The 9,118-nt window shown below is 38.4% G+C and overlaps 1 long non-coding RNA gene across 1 annotated transcript; it reads left to right on the top strand.

Annotated features, from left to right (window-relative positions):
• The first annotated feature begins 7,468 nt into the window (after positions 1-7,468).
• Positions 7,469-8,178, top strand: LOC141592567 (uncharacterized). Its single transcript, XR_012521185.1, has 2 exons — positions 7,469-7,899; positions 8,078-8,178. It is a non-coding gene; the product is annotated as an uncharacterized LOC141592567 (long non-coding RNA).
• The last annotated feature ends 940 nt before the right edge of the window (positions 8,179-9,118 follow it).

Below are 9,118 nucleotides of genomic sequence, written 5' to 3'. Positions count from 1 at the left end.
CAAATTTGGCTAATGTGTAGTTAAATGGGTAAAAATGAAAGAAAGGGAAATTTGTAAGCACCTCCCTGCATGTGACACCAACCACTAACTCGAATGTGTGCAGGCAAAAAGCAATTGAATTTCATAAATATGCAAATTAATGAAAAAATTATGCAAGGAGTAACTACTCACAATCCTACATGAAACTGGTCACAAATGACACCAGTTTATAAGGCTCTAAATCCTTAGAAATTATAAGTAGGTTTCCAAAATTTCAGGTCAAGTCTATTCGTTCAGCTAAATTTTAACATTAACTCGTAGATATCCAATAAGACAAAACTAAAAAGATAATAGTTCAATGCGTATTATTCAGCATAACAGATGCTTCTTGTGTGAGGATGCTGAGGAGGATCTTAATCATTTGTTCTTCAGCTGTCCTTTTAGCAGGCATTGTCTACGGCTTTTGGAAGAATGGCTTCAGGTGTGCATCCCTAGTCATGAAGTCATTGATTGGTGGTTAAATGTTAGAGCTAGATCCCTCTTGAAGAAACAGGTTCTGGCTGCTGCAATTGCTCAGTTGATGTACTTGATTTGGAGAGTTAGGAATTGTTGTAGAGTGGAGTCTGTAATCCCTCTCCCTGTTGTCCTTATAAAACAGGTGAAGGAGACAATGCATATGAAAATGAGAGGTAGCTTAGTCACTGTTCGACATAGAGGTACTGAGGAGTGGCTAAGTAGGGTTGGTTTGGGTTGTAATTAGCTAGAGAATTGTTGTCTCTAGCTCACAAATTGTAAGTTTGGCTTTCTTAATATATATACTTACCTTTCCCAAAAAAAAAAAAATGCAAGGCTTAAGCAAAAAGACAAATTACAGTGCAATTTCATCATTGAAATCTACCGTTCCGACTCAACCTATATGCTAAAATAAACGTGAAAGAATTTTATCAATTTTTTTTTATTTTTATGGGATTTTTGAATTTTTTATTAAAAATAAATAACAATGCATACAGAAATTAAACGTGACAACAGAAATGCAATAAAAACAACATGCAGACACATAAATGGATGCATAACCTCCCCAAACCAAACCGTACAATGCCCTCATTGTACCAAAACATGGAAAGGAAATGCAAATTAAAAGAGAAAGAGAGTAAAAACGGAAAGCTCACAAGATTGCGCGAATAAGGGACCTCCCCAAACCGACCATGAACATGGGAGGTCGCAAACAACTGCCAAATATCGTCATAAGAAGCGAATCCAAGTCAAAACCACTCGATCGAATGGGAATAATGATCGATCGAGTGGAATGGGCATCAAAAACAGCTCGATCGAGAGGAATAGTGGTCGATCGAGGACTTCTCTCTTTGCAGGCACTCGATCGAGTAGAATAAATGCTCGATCGAGTAAACTTAGCAGCAAAAGCCCTCGATCGAGTACAAAAAGTACTCGATCGAGTGATCCTTAGTATATTCCTGCAAACACGCAATAAAAACAGCCAGCAAAACTAACAAAGCAAGCTTAGCCGAATAGTCTATGGTACGAAGACCGATTATTACAACTAAAATGAAATAAAATGCAATGTTTGAAAAACAACTAAAATAAAAATCCGGGTTGCCTCCCGGGTAGCGCTAGTTTCAGACAGGTCCCAGCTCGACCTTCTTTTCTTCGAGCCTCTATTTAATTAGCCTGGTCAAAACAGCTCAAAGCGCGCAGCAACCGATCAAACAGCTGCGCATGTGCTACACAAAAATGTAAGTAGCACCACAGTGGAATAAAGATATAGGAAATAAAAATATAAAACTTTTTAAGCCTAACAAATTTCCTATGAGAGCTCCTAAATTTGTCAATAAAATAAAGGAGCTCAGGAGCAATTAATAATGATTTAGGGCTCCATTTCAGATTAACAAGTTTGTGACGATAAGTACGGTGAAAAACTATTAAATTACTCGTCCAGCTAGAAGGGGGTATAGTATTAAAATACAAAGCATGAGTCGAATGAGGGAATGCACTATTTAAACAAACAATAATAGAATTATCGTCTACTACCTCGGGTTGGTTGCTCTCAATGTCGGAATCATTGACAAAAGAATATATTACCTCATCCGTGTGAGGAGAAATCACTGACTCAACTGCCTCCTCTGTGGAAACCGTCCCGTATATCGCAGCCTCAAGCGCATCTAGCTCGGCTTTGAAAAGGGGAGACTCACCATAACCGTTGTCATCATCAAAATTGTCGTCTAAAACGAACCCAAGTAACAAATCATTGCTCTCGCTGGCCAAACTACTCAATCGAGCAGAATTATTACTCGATCGGCAACTTTCCTCTTGATAATCACTCGATCGAGCACTTGGAACAACTCGATCGAGTACTCCCTCTAAACAGCTGTTCGATCGAGTGATGCAAACTACTCGATCGACCGTTTCTTCAAGAATTTCACTCGATCGACCACTAAAATCCACTCGATCGAGTGAAAAGTGCTGATCAGTGCATGAATCTTCGTCTGAAGCGTCACTATATGATAGAACTTCGTAATCCGAGTCATAGAAATCGTCATCAACATTAGGCAACACGGTTTCTTCATGGGAAAAACCGCTCTCTGCGTCGGTAACGCAGGCTTCTTCTAGTTGCCTAATTTTTGACTCAGCAGCTAACTGAGCTATTTCAGACTCGAGCTCATCAATTTGCGCACAAACTTGTCTATCATATTCTTGCCTTTTGAGTGCAAGTGCCGTCATCAAAGATTTCAGCTCCGCAATCTCTTCTTTCTGTCTATCAGGAGGAGGAGCTTCTTGTCGCGGTGGCCAGATAAATGGAGGTTGTTGGTAGCCTCGTTGATAGGGCAGATGTGGCGGCACAACTACAGAAGGTTGACTAGCTCGTCTATGCTGCTTGAATGCGTAAACCTCGTCATTTTCTGCCATGCAAAAAGCTGCATTATGCTCAGCAGCACCACATCTCCCGCAGTAAATCACTTGCTGTTCCATATAATGGAACATAGGTGACGGGTCAAAGGTACTCAAGCCTTCCCTTTGATGATCTTTTACCTAGAACTGTCTAGGTAAGACCTGTAGGGCCTATCAAAACAGCACTAAAGAAAAAGATTAGAACGGCCTCAAGGGAAAAATCCCTTAAGGCTAAAAACAGACAAAATTAAACAAATAAATAAATAGTTGCCTCCCCGGCAACGGCGCCAAAATTTGATACCGTCGTTTCAGTACCAAAAATAAATACCTAGATACTACTAAGAGAAGTCAGCGGTAAGTAGGGTCGATCTGCACAGGGAGGCGGTCACTATTCACTTGTCTACTCGGTCTATCTAATGTCACAAGATGGGGGGTTTTTAATTGTTTAAACTAAACTAAATAAGATAAAGGCAAGAGAAAAGGGATACGAGAAATTAACAGGAAAAAGAAGGGACTAGGATATCGGGTCATCAATGAACGTTAGTTAATTGCAATTAAGGTCACAGGTTAGTCGATGTGTCGGTCTAAGGGGCAACGAATATCTCCTTCCGGTCTCAATTCGCCCTAAAATGCTATTACCTTAGCTTCCGCCCTCACTAAAGCATCCTATTGTTCACTGCAGGTCTCACCCCTTCCAACCTTCCGGTCCAGGTCAAGGCTTACCAAAATTAAAAGGCTAATTGCATCGATTCAACTAGTAAGATACAATTAAGGGCAGCGATTAACAACAAAGACAAAACCACAACGACAACCTATAAAACTAATTAGCAACTAACATTCATTCATTAACTTCCCTAATCCTAGCAGAGAGAATTAGCTAAACATGGTAAAGGGAAGAACAGAAATAAAAGGGAGAGAAATAAACATTAAATAAAATGAGAGAAAAGAGAAAGGAGAATTAGTTACAGTAGATCCGGAAAATAAATAGAAGAACAAAGTAACAGGAGAAAAGCAGCGTTCGATCCAGTATTAGACGATCAGAGATGTCGGGGAAGAGATAGGAAGAGAGTTACAAATGACATCCTACCTTCCTATTTATAAGAAAATAGGATTTATTTGACCTAATGACGAAATAAAACTAAAAAGCCCAAGCCCATAAGCGATTCCACTCGATCGAGTGGTTTAAAACGACTCGATCGAGCAGAATCAGACTCAAACCTTTCGATCGAGTAGAAAATCTACTCGATCGAGTGAACACTAAATAGACACTGTTCGATCGACCATATAAAGTACTCGATCGATTTATTATTTGATCTAAAACCACTCGATCGACTAGTAAAGTACTCGATCGAGTGAAATATGACTCCAACAGCTACTTGTTTGTTAGTTTTCGGCTTTGACTTGTCCTTTTAGCTCCCGGAACGGCTTCACGCATCCCATAACAGCAACAATTCCGCTCCAAATTCACTCTTCCTCAAAATGCATGCAAAACGGACGGTAAAAAAAAAGGCTTGATTTCACTACTTTATGGTTCATTCCTGCAAATAAGACAAAACAAAGCAAAGTAGCATATTCGGGGCATTTCATAGCATAAACTACGATAATAGCATAGAAATACGTGCATAGAAAGGCCAAAAAGGACTATATAAAATGCACGTATCAATGGACACATCACACAAGCACACAGCAGAAGCTAGATTTGTTCCTCTACGAATCCTTCACCTAATAACAATCACAACAATTCTAATTACAGTCATACCAAACCACCTTTTCCCCAAATCTAATCATTAGGACAAAACCCTAAAAGACAAGTCTAATCAAATGATAAAGTACTAGCGACTTACCGACGAACTGATGCGAAAGAGATGAACGAAAGACTCACGAACGATCAATTGCCTTGAGAGTGATTAAGGGTGATTAAAGGAGTGAAGAACGCAATTTAGGTTTTGGTAAAATGAATTGTAACTATTAAACGAGTTTTATATAATCTTTAATCACCTTTAATCAAACAGCGGAAATTAATCCCGTGAGACCGGTTACTCGGTCGAGTAGCCCTACTCGGCTGAGTGTTCCTGGACATTAACCTCACCAGAAAACACGCGACACCCTACTCGACCGAGTTAGCCCTATTCGGTCGAGTAAACTAGACTCGGAAAACCGTGGTATTATAGTATTCCCTCCTTAAAACAAACTTCGTCCCTGAAGTTCACACCCATACCTACATAGCACGCTCACATACCACTCCCCAACCAACACCACTCAACTTTCATCCTCCAACCTTGACACCAACTCAGCCAACAACGCCTACCTCAACAACGCAGTTCGCAACATAGCATCAACCATAGGATAGTCCTCCTACCTTTGATGAAACCACCCTGGTTCAAACTAATAACCTCTGGCAACACCTCAGCCAGCCTATTGCAAATTAATTTAGAGATACATTTCTATAAAACATTGTTACTTTTACTATTCAAATGATTGATTACTATCATATAACTATATCCAATGTTACTACAATTCTTTTGTTACTGACGAAATTACTTTTACTAATTAGGCATGCAATTTTAAGAGGATTATATATTTATATAAATATATTACATATATATATATATATGCATTAAATCAAATCGAAAGAATTATGAAATATTATATATTATGGAATCTACCTTGAATTATTTATAACCTACTTATTATATTTTTGTATGTTAAATAATTAACATCGCTATATATCTAATAAACTATAGACTTTAATAAAATTGCATGGATTTTAAATTTAATATATAATTTTATGATGATAATAATTAATATCATAAGTGTGCATGTTTATACTAATTAATTATTTTATTTTAAGGAAATTGGTCATCTTCTAGTATTCTATAAATATTTAGGAAAATTATCATGCATCTTGTTTCTTTTAGTCTCCTTGAAATTGACCATCTTAGTTAATTATTTTATTTTAAGGAAATTGATCATCTTAATTAATTATTTTATTTTAAGGAAATTGACCATGTTTAGGAAAATTACCAAGCTTCTATATAATTTAATTTTAACCCAAACTATGTAATATTTGCATTGGAATCCCTTAATCGGGTCCATCACACGATGCTATTGATTTAAAACTATATAGTATAATTAATTTGTATAACTTTCTTTAATTACATTAAAGTCCCTTGGTTTCTAGATTTAATATATAATATTGATATGATTTGGTTATAAAATTACCACATACGAGAGAACTGATGTTTATATATATATATATACATATATATATATATATATATATATATATATATATAGATTTAGGATCCGGTGAGAACGAACACTCGGTGAGAACGGTGAGAACGAACATGAACCATAGGATTAAAAACAATCTAAGGGCCTGCAATAAAACAAAATACCAATCTCATTGTTAAACAGCCAACATTACCAACCCATTATTAACGATACGACATTACCAGCCCATTAACAACACACTAGTACACCAACATCATTCATCCCCATCAACCACCACCACCGGATTCCGGCGATCAGAACTCACGCAGACACCGACCTTCGACATAGAAGCTACTGAAAGGACGCTGACGAGAAAACCTCCACTATCGTCGCCCTTATTCTGCATTCCATCGCCCCTATTCTGCATCCCTAAACGTCGTGGGCTGAGTTGATGTTGTTGTTGGTCGACACGAATTCAGGCGAGTGAAAGTGGGAGTACAGATTTGGAGATCCAAAATGGGTAGGCGATTTTTGATTTGTGGGTTTGTTTTTAATTGCATTAATTTGATTGATTTTGGGTATGTAGTTTTAGTACTGTGTTTTAATTACTCCCTCCGTTCGTGCTCGATCAATTAATCTCCGTCAGGAAACTTCGATCATCAGTCGACGCCCTTCGTTAGTTTCCCGTCTATTTCGATGTATCTACACCAATTTTTAATGTATCTTAGGACTATTTTAATGTATCTAACATAGATACACAAAATTAATCATTAGGTACACTAAACTTGGTTTGAGATACATCAATAAAGAATCCAGATACATCAATAATTTCGTGTGTAAGGAGGGCGTCGGTGGGGTTGGGTCCACCAGATGATGTCGGTAGAGATGACGAATGGGTCCGTCGACAAGCACATAGCAAGAAATCTGAGGGAGGCAAGGGGAATATGTGCTCCGAGGATGTCGCGGCAGAGATGATGTCGGCAGAGATGATGTCGGCAGAGATGATGTCGGCAGAGATGACGAATGTGCTCCGAGGATGTCGCGGCAGCTCTGCCTAGCTCCGGCGAGGTGCTCCGACAAGGTGTCCGACGATGGATTGGGTGGTCGATATGGATGATGAAGGTGTTAGGTTAGATTGTACTGTGTGGGGGGAAATCTGAGGGAGGCAAGGGGAATATGTTTTTATATTAATTTTGTTATTTTGTATTATTGGATTTTAATCATATGAAGACGCGCGTGAAATTTGGTTATAAAGGTCGTTCTCACCGTTCTCACCGAGTGTTCGTTCTCACCGGATCCCACCTCTATATATATATATATATATATATATATAGAGTCGAATCCCGGTGAGAATTAACATTGTAACGTGAGAACGACCTTTATAACTAAAATTTCACGCGTGTCACTGTTGGTCACAAGTCACAGCCAAACTTGATCTGTCCCAATTATATTCCCATCACCACCATTCAAATTCCCCCATCACCACCTACCACTCTGCCGTCGCCACTTACCACTGCCGTCATCGCCGGCGAGAAACATCAACAACTCCGGCAAACCACAACTTCCCTGATACTGGCACAACTACTCAAGACCTCTATCGTCTACCAAATCCATTTCACGCACGCAGCAGCCAATCAAGTTGTCCGTTACCGTCGGCATCCCACCACCACTCCGGCAGTACGCAGAAACACCGTGCACCAGTCGACTCGACTCCTCTCACACGCAATACACGATCAGCAGACATCTCCACACCACTGTCGACGATGCCGATGCCGGCCTGATTAGTCTGAGCCGACAATTTCAGTTGAGCACTATCCATATAATATGTGTTTTTTAGATAATATTACTGCTAATACAATCAAATACATGTTTGATTTCTCTCAAGTTTTTATCTCTTTCCCCTGATTTTGACATTTATCAAGTGATCATTAATCAAGTTTGTGCCTTTCCTTTAATTTGATTAGTCGTTTATGTATGCAAGGTATTTGTCTAATTGTGAATTCATTGTTATTGGACCACCAAGAAAGCAAAGAGGTCGGGAAAGTGATGATATTTGACAAGAAAGCTTAGGTGGTGATTGCAGATCTTGTTCCTTTAGTGTTTTTGTATGTTTGCAGCCGCTAGTGTATTTTCACTGGACATGTTATGTCCCAACTTTGTTATTAGATACCTTAAACTACAAGTTTTTGATTAGTTAAATAAATTAAATATATCTCGCAAAAATCTCGTAAAAAGTGTATATATGATAAAGAAAAGTGTACCTACATTTTTAAAAAATGTATATAAAAAATTAGATAAAAAAGTGTACCTACTATAGAAAAAAGTGTATATAGAAATTAGGTAAAAAAGTGTACATAGGATAGAAATAAGTGTATCTATATTTCTAAAAATTGTGTATACACTTTTTTTCCATACTTCTAGATACATCTTTTGACAATGTAGATACGCTTTCTACTTGAATTATAGATACATTTTTTAACAATGTAGATACACTTTTTTTCATTCTAGCTACATTTTTCTCGAACATATGATACAAGAAATACAGACTATATATACGCAAAATATTATTCTAGATACACAAAAGTCAACCCAAAATAAAATATTCGAATCAATTAAAAATTTCTCAATTACAAACCCTAATTTTAGAAAACCCCCAAATTAGAAACCCTAACTTCCAAAAATCCCCAAATTACACACCCTACTTTCAAATCACCACCACAACTACCACTGCACCACCACCACGTACAAGCACCGTCGTCGGAATCAACTCACTGACCAACCCTGTGTCGCCTGATTCAACATTGCCCAACTTACCTGAGTTACCACCGTCCACCACCACTCACCAACCACTACCACTTTTGCGTCATTCCTGCCGGCGACATTACCGACTCCCTTAAGCACCACGAAATCACATATACGATCATCGTGAAAGTCGTGTACTGTGGTGAGAGTAGTTAAGACGAAAATGAGAGAAAAGAGAGGGAGACTGCGGCGTCGCGCATTCGGAGAAGACTCACGACGG

Source organism: Silene latifolia, chromosome 1 (genome assembly GCF_048544455.1).
Source record: "Silene latifolia isolate original U9 population chromosome 1, ASM4854445v1, whole genome shotgun sequence".
NCBI classification, from domain to species: Eukaryota; Viridiplantae; Streptophyta; class Magnoliopsida; order Caryophyllales; family Caryophyllaceae; genus Silene; species Silene latifolia.
Note: the sequence above shows the minus strand (reverse complement) of the source record. Positions and strands in the feature narration are given on the sequence as shown.